Below are 13,380 nucleotides of genomic sequence, written 5' to 3'. Positions count from 1 at the left end.
GCCTTGAAGTTTTATCTTCAAAGTTCGACCTAACTTGTTAAGGAGAATAGCGAATTATTCAAATGTTGCTTTTTTTGTATTTTAGAGACGTGTAACTAAGATTATTATACTACCTAACTCAACAAAAGGAAATAAGAGAAGATTTCATATAGAGAAAAATTGTTTTTGTTTGAAATGTCAAATGCACGGTATATGAAGGCAAACTATGACCAACTTCTGATCGCCTCATGAACGAGCGTAAGTTAAATAGCAGTTCCATCATCTTTCCCACCTCTATAAATACATTAAATTCTTGTGCTAATCCAAACAACAGCACAAAGCAAAAGATATTAGAATATAGAAAGCAATCAAGCAATAATGTAGTCGATTAAGAAAGTTTTCGTCTTACATTTCATAGGATTTCTTCTTCTCGGTGGCGTACTGCCTGCCAATGCTCAGGAGCGTCGCTATAAGTTTGTGGTGAGTAAAATGCAAGCCTGCATTAGTGTTTTAGAAAGCGCAAAAAAGATTTATTGAAGTTAATAATCTTTATTTTTGCATTTGAGAGATGCTCCATACGCAAGGCTTTGCACAAACAAGACAATCTTGACAATAAATGGACAATTTCCGGGGCCAACTATTCACGCAACTAAAGGAGAAACAGTCATTGCTGATGTCTATAACTGAACAAACGAAAACTCATTCACTGGTATAAACATTTGTACTTTTATGCAAATCATAGACAAAATAACATTTTTGTACTTAGAATTCTGCCTAATTATAGCAGCCCTACTATAATTGAGTATATTCATATTATTTATTTTGCAGATATTGAAAATGCCACGATATCCATGGTCCGATCTACTCACCACTTTGGAAAGTCAGGATAAGAGGTTTCTGAGTATTGGCTTAGGAGTGTGAGCAGGAACAAAAGCAAGCTGGAATTGGACGAGGAAGGAACTTTATTGTGGCATGCTCACAGTGAATGGTCACGTGCCACGGTGCATGGGGCCTCATTATTTATCCCAAGAAGAAAAATGACTACATTTTCCAAGCCTCATGCAGAAGTGTCCATCATACTAGGTGATTGTATTTATGGGATGCCAAAACCAGTTAATTCTTTTTTTTCTTTTTTTAATACAATTAAGAATAAAGATGATATAGCAAGTAACTCAAATTTGAAGCTGTTGTAATTCAGGAGAGTGGTGGTACAGTGATGAGAGAAAGGTTCTTAATGAATTCATGGCAAGCGGAAGAGACCCAAATATTTCAGATGCTTTCCTTATCAATGGCCAACCTGGCAATCTATTTCGGTGCTCCAAATCAGGTTGATAGATTAATGAATCAATTATTTTATTAAAATTCTCACAAATTTTTGGCAATACGTTCTAGTCAGTGACATCGACTAATCATGAAAAAATATTCAGTACACAAAATGAAATGTTAACTATATGTGTCATATAATTGCAGATACATTCAAGCCGACTATGGATTATGGAAAGACTTATTTGCTCCGAATGGTTAATGTAGTCATGAACAATATTATGCTCTTTTCCATTCCAACCATAGTATCACTATAGTTGGATCAGATTGAAGATATACCAAGCCTTTAAAGAGTGATTATATTGCCATTTCACCCGGACAAACAATTGATTTCTTGTTGGTGTTAGACAGCAACCTTTCATTCCTATTCCCAATTCTCATAAAAGTACCAGCAATGTTGATTGATATTAGCAATGATGAAGGCTCCAAATCTGCCATATGTCCAGCATGGCAATAGGATTATCTGTAGGAATTATTTACTGTAATTTTGCTACATTAGAGGATGTGAATGTTTCAAATCTGTAAATATTGCTCCTATAAATATGTAGTAAACATATGGCTTTGGAATGATTTACCAAGCCCTTCTTATCATTTCTTTCATGGTATCAGAGCCATATTTGGCTAACGTCTAATCCTACCTACAATAATGTCTTCCGCTACTACCTTCATTCCACCTAACAATCTTGTTCAGTTTGTCTCGGTGAGACTTGATGGACCATCATCTTATTTAAACTGGTCTTCCCAAGTCGAAGGTGCCCTTGATATCCATGGTCTTCTGGGTTTTGTGGATGGTACTGAACCATGCCCAGAAGAGTTCCTACCTGTTGTAGGGACTGCTGCTCCTATTTCTAATCCGAAGTTTATCATATGGAACAAAAAAAATCGATTTGTATTAGTGTGGATGAAGTCCACGATCTCAGAGAAGATACTGTCCTTAGTTCATGGTCTCAAATCTGCTCGGCAAGCATGGCTTGCTGTGGCAAATCGTTATGCTTCTTCCTCATCCTCAAATGTGAATCAACTCAAATGTCAACTGCAAAGTCTACAGCAAGGAGGCAAAAGTTGTTCTGATTTTGTTGAAGGTGCTAAGGTTCTTGCAGACCAATTAGCCGCTGTGGGAAAACCCGTGACTGATGAGGACTTAATCTCTCATATTCTGGGAGCACTCAACTCATCATTCACTCCCTTCATATCCAATGTCTATTTTGCACAACGTGAGAAGTCGATTACATTAAATGATTTCCACTCTGAATTAATTGCTTTTGAAGCTTTGCTTGAAAATCAGCAGAGAAATTTGCACAATGATCACAACAACTTTGCTATGATGGCAAACAAGTTTGGAGGAGGAAAGAACCCAAAGAAAAATAACAGGAATTGGCAACAAGCTCATCCTAATACAACTCCTACTCTGGCAAAGAAGTCCCCTCAAGCTGCCAATCATATTCCAAATCAAATTCCTGCTTGGGCAAACGTACCTGACTTTGACCCTTATGCTTGTCAAATTTGTAAGAAAAAGAGTCATATGGCACTTGACTATTTCCACCGCTATGACTACAATTACCAGGGACGTCATCCTCCTCAACAGCTAGCAGCTATGGCTGCTCATTCCAATTCTATTCTTGAGGACAACACATGGTATGTAGACAGTGGCACTAATCAACATATCACAACGGATCTCTCAAACCTTCACTTGACTGAGCCGTATCATGGAGATGATAAAGTAGCCGTGGGTAATGGTAATTGTTTACAAATTAAGCATACTGGTAATCTCACGTTGCAGGAATCTCCTTTGCCATTACACTTAAAAAATGTCCTTCATTGTCCACAAGCATCAGTAAACCTTTTATCAATAAATAAGCTTTGCTTAGATAATGATTGCTATTGTATTCTAACCAGTTCTCAATTTCTTGTTAAGGACAACCGCACGGGACGAACGTTGCTAGCAGGGCGGAGTGAAGGAGGTCTCTATCCTATTCAAGTTGATCGAAAATCTATCAATAAATTTCGGTCTCATGCTGCTCTCTTAAGTGTTCGGACTACACTTAATGGTTGGCATTCGAGATTGGGTCATCCATCTTTTCAAGTCACAAAAAATGTAGTCAAGAATTTTGAATTGCCTATTTCTGGATCCTTTAATATTGAGTCTGTTTGTGAATCTTGTTTATTGGGAAAAGCAAAAAAATTACCTTTCAATGAGTCTTCCCGTATCATGTTATCAGAACTCAAACTTATTCATTCTGATGTTTGGGTCTCTCCTACACCATCTTCTGATGGTCATCGTTATTATGTTATCTTCATTGACGATTACTCTAGATTTACTTGGTTGTACCCACTTAAAAATAAATCCGAAGTGCTCTCATGTTATATGCAATTTAAGGCCCAAGTTGAAAACCGTTTCTCTTCAACAATTAAAGAATTTCAATGTGATAATGGTGGTAAATATCTCTCAAACCAATTCCAATCTTTTCTTCGCAAAAATGGTATCCATCAACGCCTATCATGTCCATATACCTCTCAACAAAATGGTTTGGCTGAACGAAAGCATCGACACATTATGGAAGTTGGACTCTCACTTTTAAGTCAATCACATTTACCTACAAAATTCTGGGTCAATGCCTTCATGACAGCCATTTACCTCATTAACCGAGTACCCACACCTGTTTTGAAAAATGCATCTCCATATGTAAAATTGTTTGAGGAAAACCCAGATTATTCTTTCATGAGAACTTTTAGATGTGCATGTTATCCTTTATTGAGACCCTACACGAGTCATAAACTAGCTTTTAGGAGTAAACAATGTATTTTTATTGGATACTCTTCTCACCATCAAGGCTATCGATGTTTAGACCCTGTCTCTAATAAAGTGTATATATCTCGTAATGTAGCCTTTAATGAACAAAACTTTCCAGCAAAAGGATGGACCTCCTCTACTTGCTCTACTACTTCAAATGCCACCGTGCCAGGTATTTCATCTGATCTTGCACCCTTTTACCCTCAACTCAATATATTGTCACACCAACCACATGAAGAAGAATTACCATTACTAGCTACTTCTTCATCTAACACCACCGAACACATACCTGACTTTAGTTTTTCTCCAACAATCGAGACCCACCTAACCTCTGATGAGTCAGAAACTGAACGCCCTGCATATCATAGTGTGCTTAATATTGTTGAGCCTACTACTTTTTCCCAAGCTGCTTTATCTCAGGAGTGGCAGGAAGCTATGCAACAAGAATATAATGCACTAATAGCCAATGATACTTGGGATATTGTCCCTCGTCCTGTTGATCATAACATCATTCGTACCAAATGGGTGTACAAAATTAAGCAAAAGGCAGATGGAAGTGTTGATCGTTACAAGGCGAGACTAGTTGCTAAAGGTTTTCAACAAATAGATGGTGTCGATTTTACCGAAACTTTCAGTCCGGTAATAAAACCAGCAATTGTACGTGTGGTTCTTTGTCTCGCTGTTTCTTTTGGCTGGTCCATTTTACAATATGATGTTTCCAATGCTTTCCTTCATGGAAATCTCGAAGAAGAAGTTTTTATTGAACAACCACAGGGATTCGTTGACCCTACTGCACCTCATCATGTCTGTCGCCTTAAAAAGGCACTTTATGAACTCAAGCAAGCCCCAAGAGCTTGGTTCCTCAAACTCTCAAATTGCCTACAAGATCTTGGTTTTCAAGGTTCTTCAGTTGACAACTCTTTATTTACTTATCACCATGGGCAGATACATGTTTTTATATTAATCTATGTTGATGACTTATTGATTACTGCTTCATGTTCCCAATTCATTCAAATAGTAACTAAGCAACTCCAACAAGATTTTGCACTCAAAACTCTAGGTAATCTTGGATATTTTCTTGGAATTGAAGCTACTCGGGACTGTCATGGTCTTCATTTACGTCAAAGCAAGTATATCCTAGATATTTTGCATCGATCAAGAATGATTGGGGCCAAACCATATCCTACTCCTTGTGTATCTGGTGAAAAATTGTCTTCTAGCACTGATGAACCAGTTGAAGACGCTACAACTTAGAGGCAAATAGTCGGGGCACTTCAGTATTGTACTCTTACTCGCCCTGAAATTGCATATTCAGTCAATCAACTCTTCCAACATCTTCATTCCCCTACTCATATCCATTGGAAGTCTGCTAAGCGAGTCTTGCATTACCTCAAAGGCACTGTTGAACATGGTTTGTACTTCAGCAAGGGTCCTCTAACTCTAAATGCATATTGTGATTCGGATTGGGCTGGTGACCCATCTGATCGAAGGTCTACTATTGGCTATGGTATTTTCTTTGGCCCTTGCTTAATATCATGGTGTGCTAAGAAGCAAAGTGTTGTAGCTCGATCTAGTACGGAAGCTGAATATCGAGCTCTTGCGATGGTGGTTGCTGAACTTTATTGGATTCGCATGTTACTAAAAGACTTGAACATTCCACTTACTTCACCTCCAACCATTTGGTGTGATAATCAAAGTGCCATTGCACTCGCTGCCAATCCCGTTTATCATGCTCGTACAAAACATATTGAGGTGGATTTTCATTTCATTAGAGAAAAGGTGGTAAATGGTGATGTTTGGATTCAGTACATCTCTTAAGTGGATCAAGTGGGTGACATTTTCACAAAAGGATTAACATCCTCTCGATTTCAACTGTTGAAGGACAAGCTCATGGTTTGTGACCTTCCCATTGGCTTGCGGGGGGGTGTTAGACAGCAACCTTTCATTCCTATTCCCAATTCTCATAAAAGTACCAGCAATGTTGATTGATATTAGCAATGATGAAGGCTCCAAATCTGCCATATGTCCAGCATGGCAATAGGATTATCTGTAGGAATTATTTACTGTAATTTTGCTACATTAGAGGATGTGAATGTTTCAAATCTGTAAATATTGCTCCTATAAATATGTAGTAAGCATATGGCTTTGGAATGATTTACCAAGCTCTTCTTATCATTTCTTTCAGTTGGAAGCTAACCAAAATCCTGGCCGCTGCTACATGGCTTCGAGGGCTTATGCTAGAGCGTGAACTTATGACAATACAACTACAACAGCTATTATTGAATACAGTGGAAATTATACTCCACTGGAATCACCAATACTTCCAAATCTCCCTAACTTCACTGATACAAATGCTTCGGCTAATTTTACTGGTAAACTCAGAAGTTTAGCAAATAAGAAGTATCCCGTTGAGGTTCCTTTAAATGTAACCACGAAATTATTCTTCACCCTATCCATCAATTTACTCCTTTGTGCCAATAATTCATGTGAAGGACGTTTCAATCAGCGTTTTGCTGCAAGCGTGAATAATATAACCTTTCAGCTACCCAGAATCGACATTCTTCAATCTTATTATAGGGGAATCAGAGGAGTCTACGGAGATGACTTTCCGAACAAACCACCATTTCAATTCAATTATACTCGAGATTCTGTCCCTCAAGACCTGTGGCTACCCCAAAATGGCACAGATGTAATGGTTCTTGACTACAATTCCACGGTCGAGCTTGTTTTCCAGGGAACAAACACAGTTTTAGGGATAGATCATCCCATGCACTTACATGGATATAGCTTTTATGCAGTTGGATGGGGATTTGGAAACTTCGACAAGGACAAAGACCCTTTGAACTATAATCTTGTCAACCCTCCTCTCATGGAAACGACTGCCGTACTAAGAAATGGCTGGACAGCAATTAGATTTAAAGCGAATAATCCAGGAATAAGATTTTTATTCAAGTTATTATCATTATTTTTCATCACCATTTCAAAGAACTAAAAGAATTAAATTTATATTTCACAGGAATTTGGTTTATGCATTGCCATTTCGAGCGTCATGTAAGTTGGGGAATGGGAATGGCATTCATTGTTAGAAATGGCAAGGCTCCAGATGCTAAAATGCTGCTTCCTCCACAAGACATGCCAAGGTGCTAGGTGCTCAACCTATCAACCAAATGTAGCCTATGATCGTATACCACATGTTGAAGATGTAGCACACTCTTCTCAGATTTCGTTCATAATTATTTGTTTGGAAATTGTATGTAGCTTGATTTTTTTATTGTCTGGAATTTTTTTTTTCATTGCAAAATAATTGATATAATTAATAAAGTTCGTTAAGAAATTTCCTTTTTCTTTTGTCTCGGCAAAAGCTCTGTTTGTTTTTTGTTTTTTTTAGCATTTATAGCGAAGACGAGTAATGAGTCTTATCAAATGTGTGGATATTAATAATCGTGACACACCCCGCCCTGTGTAACACCACTAGATCCGGACGTGGTATGCGCCGATGATAGATACCAACTAAAAGTCGGACCTACCATCAAGGCTACTATAAGTACAATATATCAATTTTTATACATCATTTTTCTAATAGAATTTCGACATTATCTCCCATGTAAATAGGACTAACCAACCTATGAGCAAGTTCACACAAATCCTAAACTATAGCAAAGCACAATAAAGATAAGCCGAAACATCAACCTTTATCAAGAAATAAAATGAAATATACATATGGATACAAAATACATAGTGAGCCCCATAACTATCCACAAGTGATACAAAATCACATCTATAAATGAATGTGTCCCAAAATACTTATTACATGTTCTATGAAGTGAGTCATACTAACAAACTCAATTGTATGGCTCTAACTGCAAAATAAAGGTTCAACTCTAAAAGATGTCCATATTCTCAACTGCTGCATGATAAGGAAAAAAGTGAAAAAATATATGAGTTGATAGCTCAGTGAATGGAGAAGTTCAAATTAAATATACTTTTTTATTTATACATTTTTATTGAAAATCAAATTCATATCATTTGATAATTCACAAGCCATCATCATACAATTATAGTCAAAAAGTGAAATATTCACAGAAGGTCATAAAATATCATCTTAAAATCATGATATAACATTAGCTGATAACCATGTTATAATCTCATCACATCAAACGCGTTGAAAAATCCACCAAAAATATACCCTCTAACTGAAATATATAATCTGCTCATCGGGGCTAAGAACTTTCATCATGGGCCTTTGGCCCTTTCATGAACGAAAATCGATCTCAAAGACCTTTGGTAATCAATTCTAGAACACGGTCAAGGCCCTTCAGTGAACTATATGTACACGATCGAGACCCCTTCATCCCCGATCCAAGATCCCTCAGTGTAGTGTAGAACACGACCAAGGCTCCTCAGTGAACTAGAAAAAATATATAATCACGGGTACTTTTCTGATCGATCTCAAAATCATACCTCATATTCCAATTCACAATGTACTGTATACAATCTTTAAAATCTCACATGTATTACAATAAAAGATATTTCTATAATAACCATAGAATTCGAACACCACATACTTTAATAATATACTTAATTTATAAATACTTTAAAAATATTTATATTTTTCCACTCACAGAACTAGGTACGCCAAAATCAACTCGATTGGTACGTTGTCCCGATATCCGTATCGCCGTCTGAAATATGATATCATTTTTAAATCAATAATTAACTATTTTAAGAAATTTCATTACTTAAATAGGATACACCCAAACTTAATTATTTTACGTTTAGGCGATTTCTAAAGTCTCTTTAATTACTAAAACTAATTTTTCTTTCATTTTACTCAATTTCATAGTTTATTATACTTAATTCCTTCAATAAAATTGAATTTAATCTAACAACCTAACAATTATGAAATCAAACATAACCTTTCAATAAGTAACTTTTACTTACCTTTCAAAATTGAGAAATTCAGACCTAATAGTATAACACACTTAATTCCTAACACGTTATCAAGTTTTTCCCTTTTTTCTCTTCTTTTTCTTCCTCTTTTCCCTTTTTTTCCCCCTCTTTTCCTTTCTCTTTTTCTCTCTTCTTCTTCTTCTTCTTCTTCTTCTTCTTCTCTGCACCTGTTTTCGTTTGTGTGTGTAGTGTGTTGTGTGTTATTTATAATGGATTTGGATAGTTTATAATGGATTGGTTTTAGTTCCACCGCCTGCCCTTTTTTTGTTTGATGTTTAAACTTAATGTATTACAAAACTCACCACTTAAAAGAACTTCGTCCTCGAAATTCAATTGATCATGTGTGAAAAAGTCGTGGATACTGAGAACGCATCTGCTCTTCACTTTCCCATGTCACTTCTTCTATAGCATGATTTATCCATAAAGCTTCAACTAAAGGAATAGTCTTACTACGCAAGACATGTTCCTTCCTGTCCTATATCTGAACTGGTTCTTCTTCATATGTAAGATTTTCCTTCAACTCTACTGGTTGTGATTCCAAAACATGAGGTGGATCTGGAATATACTTATGAAGCATAGAAACATGGAATACATCATGAATTCTGGACAATTCTGTTGGCAAAGCCAATCGATACGCAACTGGACCGATGTGTTTAGGGTTGGCAATGGTTCGGTTATGGGTCGGTTCGGCCAAAATCATAACCGCGCCACCAATATTTTAACCATACCATAACCGCATCATAACCACGTAAATCGGTTCGATTCAGTTCGATTTGTATCTCGGTTCGACACTGTTTGGTTCAATTAATAACCACGAAAATAAATTATTTTTATAGATTCATCCGTCAAATTGATATAAAACAATTTATGAAGAAAGTTAATGTAAAACAAAAACACAATATTCCAACCGACAATGCAAACATCATCAAACAATATTCCAAATGTAAATGCAAACATTATCCTAATTTTCAATTGCAAAATACAAATTTAACAAACAATATTATAAATATAACAATACTAAACTTTTTCTTCATTATTAATTGCTGTGCATCGAAGTTACTTGATTCATTCTTCCCCACAAGTCTTACTAGTATAGATCAGTATTCAAAGTTGATTCCTATATAGTAAATAAGAAATGTAAGTAGAGAATACAACGATACTACCTATTTCAGAATGATCTTAACTAAGATTTAAATTTAAAAAAAATGTACCTTTTCGTCAGTTTCCTTCTCGTTAAATGTTGCATGAGCTATAGAGTATGATGGAGTAGTAGAATTTTCTACACAATAGAAAAAATTAACCATAAAAGGAAGTCTATAAATAACAAATATAAAACAATAAATCCTACCATGAATATCAGTCCAAAGTCAATCCCAAGCACATATGAAGGCTTCTAAAGTCTTCGGGTGAAGCCTATTTCTATATGGACTCACAAATCTACCAGTTGTACTAAACGCTGACTTGGATGTCACAGTAGATACTGGAATGACTAATAAATCTCTTGCAGACTTCTGTAAAGTCGGATATTTTATTGAATTTTACTTTCCACCATGTTAATAAATCAAAATCATCCATCCTTGGCAATACTGGCACTCCTAGAAAAATATTGAACTCTATTTTTACATGATCAGCAATAATAGAATGGCTAACAAATGTAACAAATTTTCGGAGGCGACGACGACTTGGACCGTGGAGGCAGTGGAGCCGTGCGTGAGTTTGTGGTTTGTGAAGTGTATGGATTGCATTTATATACTGTCATACTAATGCATTATTATGGGCTAAAGGTAAGTGGGTTGGCCGACTGAGTTAGGTAGATGTAATGGGAGAGATTTTGTTTTGGTTTGGATAGAAAAGTAGTATAAAGCCCAATAATCAATTCAATTGTGTGTTTTTTTCTTTGCTTTTTTTTTAGCGGGTAATCGATTCAGTTTCGGTTCGACGGCGTAAATATCATACCCGTACCACCACGAACCAGTTCATTAAGATCAAAATCATATCCGCTCCATTGCACCATTGGCTCGATTTTTTCGCCCCATTTGGTGTGATTAACCGCGATTTTCGATTTTGACGGTTCAAATTGCCATCCCTAGATGTGTTCAACAATCTCATATGGGCCAATATACCTCGAACTCAATTTACCTCGTTTACCAAATCTGATAACACCTTTCCATGGAGACAATCGCAGGAAAACTCTATCCCCAACATCAAATTCAAGGTTTCTTCTACGTCTATCTGCATAGTTCTTCTGTTTATCTTGGGCTGTCTTTAACTTTTCTTTAATTATTTTTACTTTCTCAGCAGTAATTTGGACATATTCAGGACCCAATAACTTTCTTTCACCAACTTCATCCCAACATACTGGAATTCTGCATTTCCTACCATACAGTGCTTCAAAAGAAGCTATTTCTATACTCGAATGATAACTGTTATTATAAGCAAACTCCATCAAAGGAATATGAGTATCCCAATTCCCTTTAAACTGTAATACACAAGCTCGTAACATGTCTTCCAAAGTCTGAATAGTTCTTTCTGACTGACTATCTGTTTGTGGATGAAAAGCTGTATTGAAATGAAGTTTAGTACCCATTGCTTTCTGCAAACTGGGCCAAAATTTAGAAGTGAAACGAGAATCTCTATTTGAAACAATAGATACTGGTGTCCAATACAAACTGATTATCTCATCAACATATATTTTTGCCAATTTATCTAACGAGTAAGTGACTTTAATAGGTAAAAATTTAGCAGTCTTCGTCAATCTGTCAACAATGATCCATATACCATCATGTCCACTCTGAGTCCGTGGAAGTCTAAATAGAAAATCCATAGTAATGTGTTCCTATTTCCATTCAGGAATAGGCAACTTTTGTAACAATCATACTGTTTTTCGACGATCTAGTTTCACTTGCTGGCAAATAAGGCATCTGGATACAAACTCAGCTATTTTTCTCTTCATTCCATGCCACCAATAGTGTTCTTTGAGTACACGATACATTTTTATACTACCTGGATGCATCACGTAAGCTAAACTATGTGTCTCTTCTAGAATTTCTCCCTTCAATTTATAATAATCTGGAACACATAATCTATTTTCCATAATTAAAGCCCCGTCGTCTCGAATGGTATAATCTGTATGCTTACCTTTACTAACTTTCTCTTTCAATTTGCTCAACATTGGATCTTGAGTTTGAATTTCTCTAACTATGTCAATCAAAGTAGGCCTTACTTGGAAGTTGGCAAACAATGTTCCTACACTGGTAACTGATAATTGGGCATGAGAAGCTCTGAACTCACCAAACAAAGATGAACATACTGCATTAGTCTGGGTCATAGGACTCGATATTTTTCGACTGAGAGTATCAGCAACTATATTAGCCTTCCCTGGATGATAATCAATCTTGCAGTCGTAATCTTTTATCAACTCTAACCATCTTCTTTGCCTCAAATTTAACTCTTTCGGATCGAAAATATACTTTAAGCTTTTATGATCTGTATGTATTTGGCATCTCTCATCATACAAGGAATGTCTCCAAATTTTCAAGACTAGGACAACTGCAGCTAGCTCTAAGTCATGTGTAGGATAACTCAGTTCATGTTTCTTCAACTGCCTGGAAACATACACTATAACTTTCCCATTCTACATCAAAACACAACCAAGACCCTGACGTGAAGCATCACTATATATCACAAACTCTTCACTGGGAGATAGAAGGGTAAGAACTGGAGCTGACACTAATCTATTCTTCAATTCGAGGAAACTTCTTTCAAAATTCTCATTCCAAACAAATTTAGTATTCTTTCTAGTCAAACTGGTTAAAGGAAGAGCAATTTTAGAAAATCCCTCTACAAAACGACAGTAATAACCTGCTAAGCCAAAAAAACTTCGGATTTCTGTCACATTAGTGGGCATTTCCCATTTTAGCACTGCCTCTGTTTTCTGCGGGTTAACATAAATTCCTTCTACTGATATGACATGTCCCAAAAATATAACTTTATCAAGCCAGAAATCACATTTACTAAATTTAGTATACAACTGCTCATCACGTAGAGTCTGCAAGATGATTCTGAGATACTATGTGTGCTCACCATGATCTCGAGAGTATACTAAAATATCATCAATAAATACAATCACAAATATGTCTAAATACGAGCGAAACACTCTATTCACCATATCAATAAATGCTGCTGGTGCGTTGGTCAACCCAAATGGCATCACAAGAAATTCAAAATGGACATATATTGTCCTGAAAGCAGTTTTTGGCACGTCACTGTCCCTGATTTTAAGTTGACGATATCCAAAATGCAAATCAATCTTTGAAAATATTGCAGCACCGCGAAGC

General features: G+C 36.3%; 1 long non-coding RNA gene and 1 pseudogene across 1 annotated transcript; both read left to right on the top strand.

Moving 5' to 3' along the window:
- The first annotated feature begins 328 nt into the window (after nucleotides 1-328).
- On the top strand, nucleotides 329-1,056 carry LOC111408783. The gene is made up of 3 exons (XR_002705357.1): nucleotides 329-459; nucleotides 548-688; nucleotides 808-1,056. It is a non-coding gene; the product is annotated as an uncharacterized LOC111408783 (long non-coding RNA).
- Nucleotides 1,057-6,090: 5,034 nt separating this feature from the next.
- On the top strand, nucleotides 6,091-7,085 carry LOC111409385 (annotated as a pseudogene).
- Nucleotides 7,086-13,380: the final 6,295 nt, after the last annotated feature.

Source organism: Olea europaea, chromosome 14 (assembly GCF_002742605.1).
Source record: "Olea europaea var. sylvestris chromosome 14, O_europaea_v1, whole genome shotgun sequence".
Lineage (NCBI taxonomy): Eukaryota > Viridiplantae > Streptophyta > Magnoliopsida > Lamiales > Oleaceae > Olea > Olea europaea.
The sequence above is the reverse complement of the archived record's forward strand: the minus strand, read 5'-3'. Positions and strand labels throughout refer to the sequence as shown.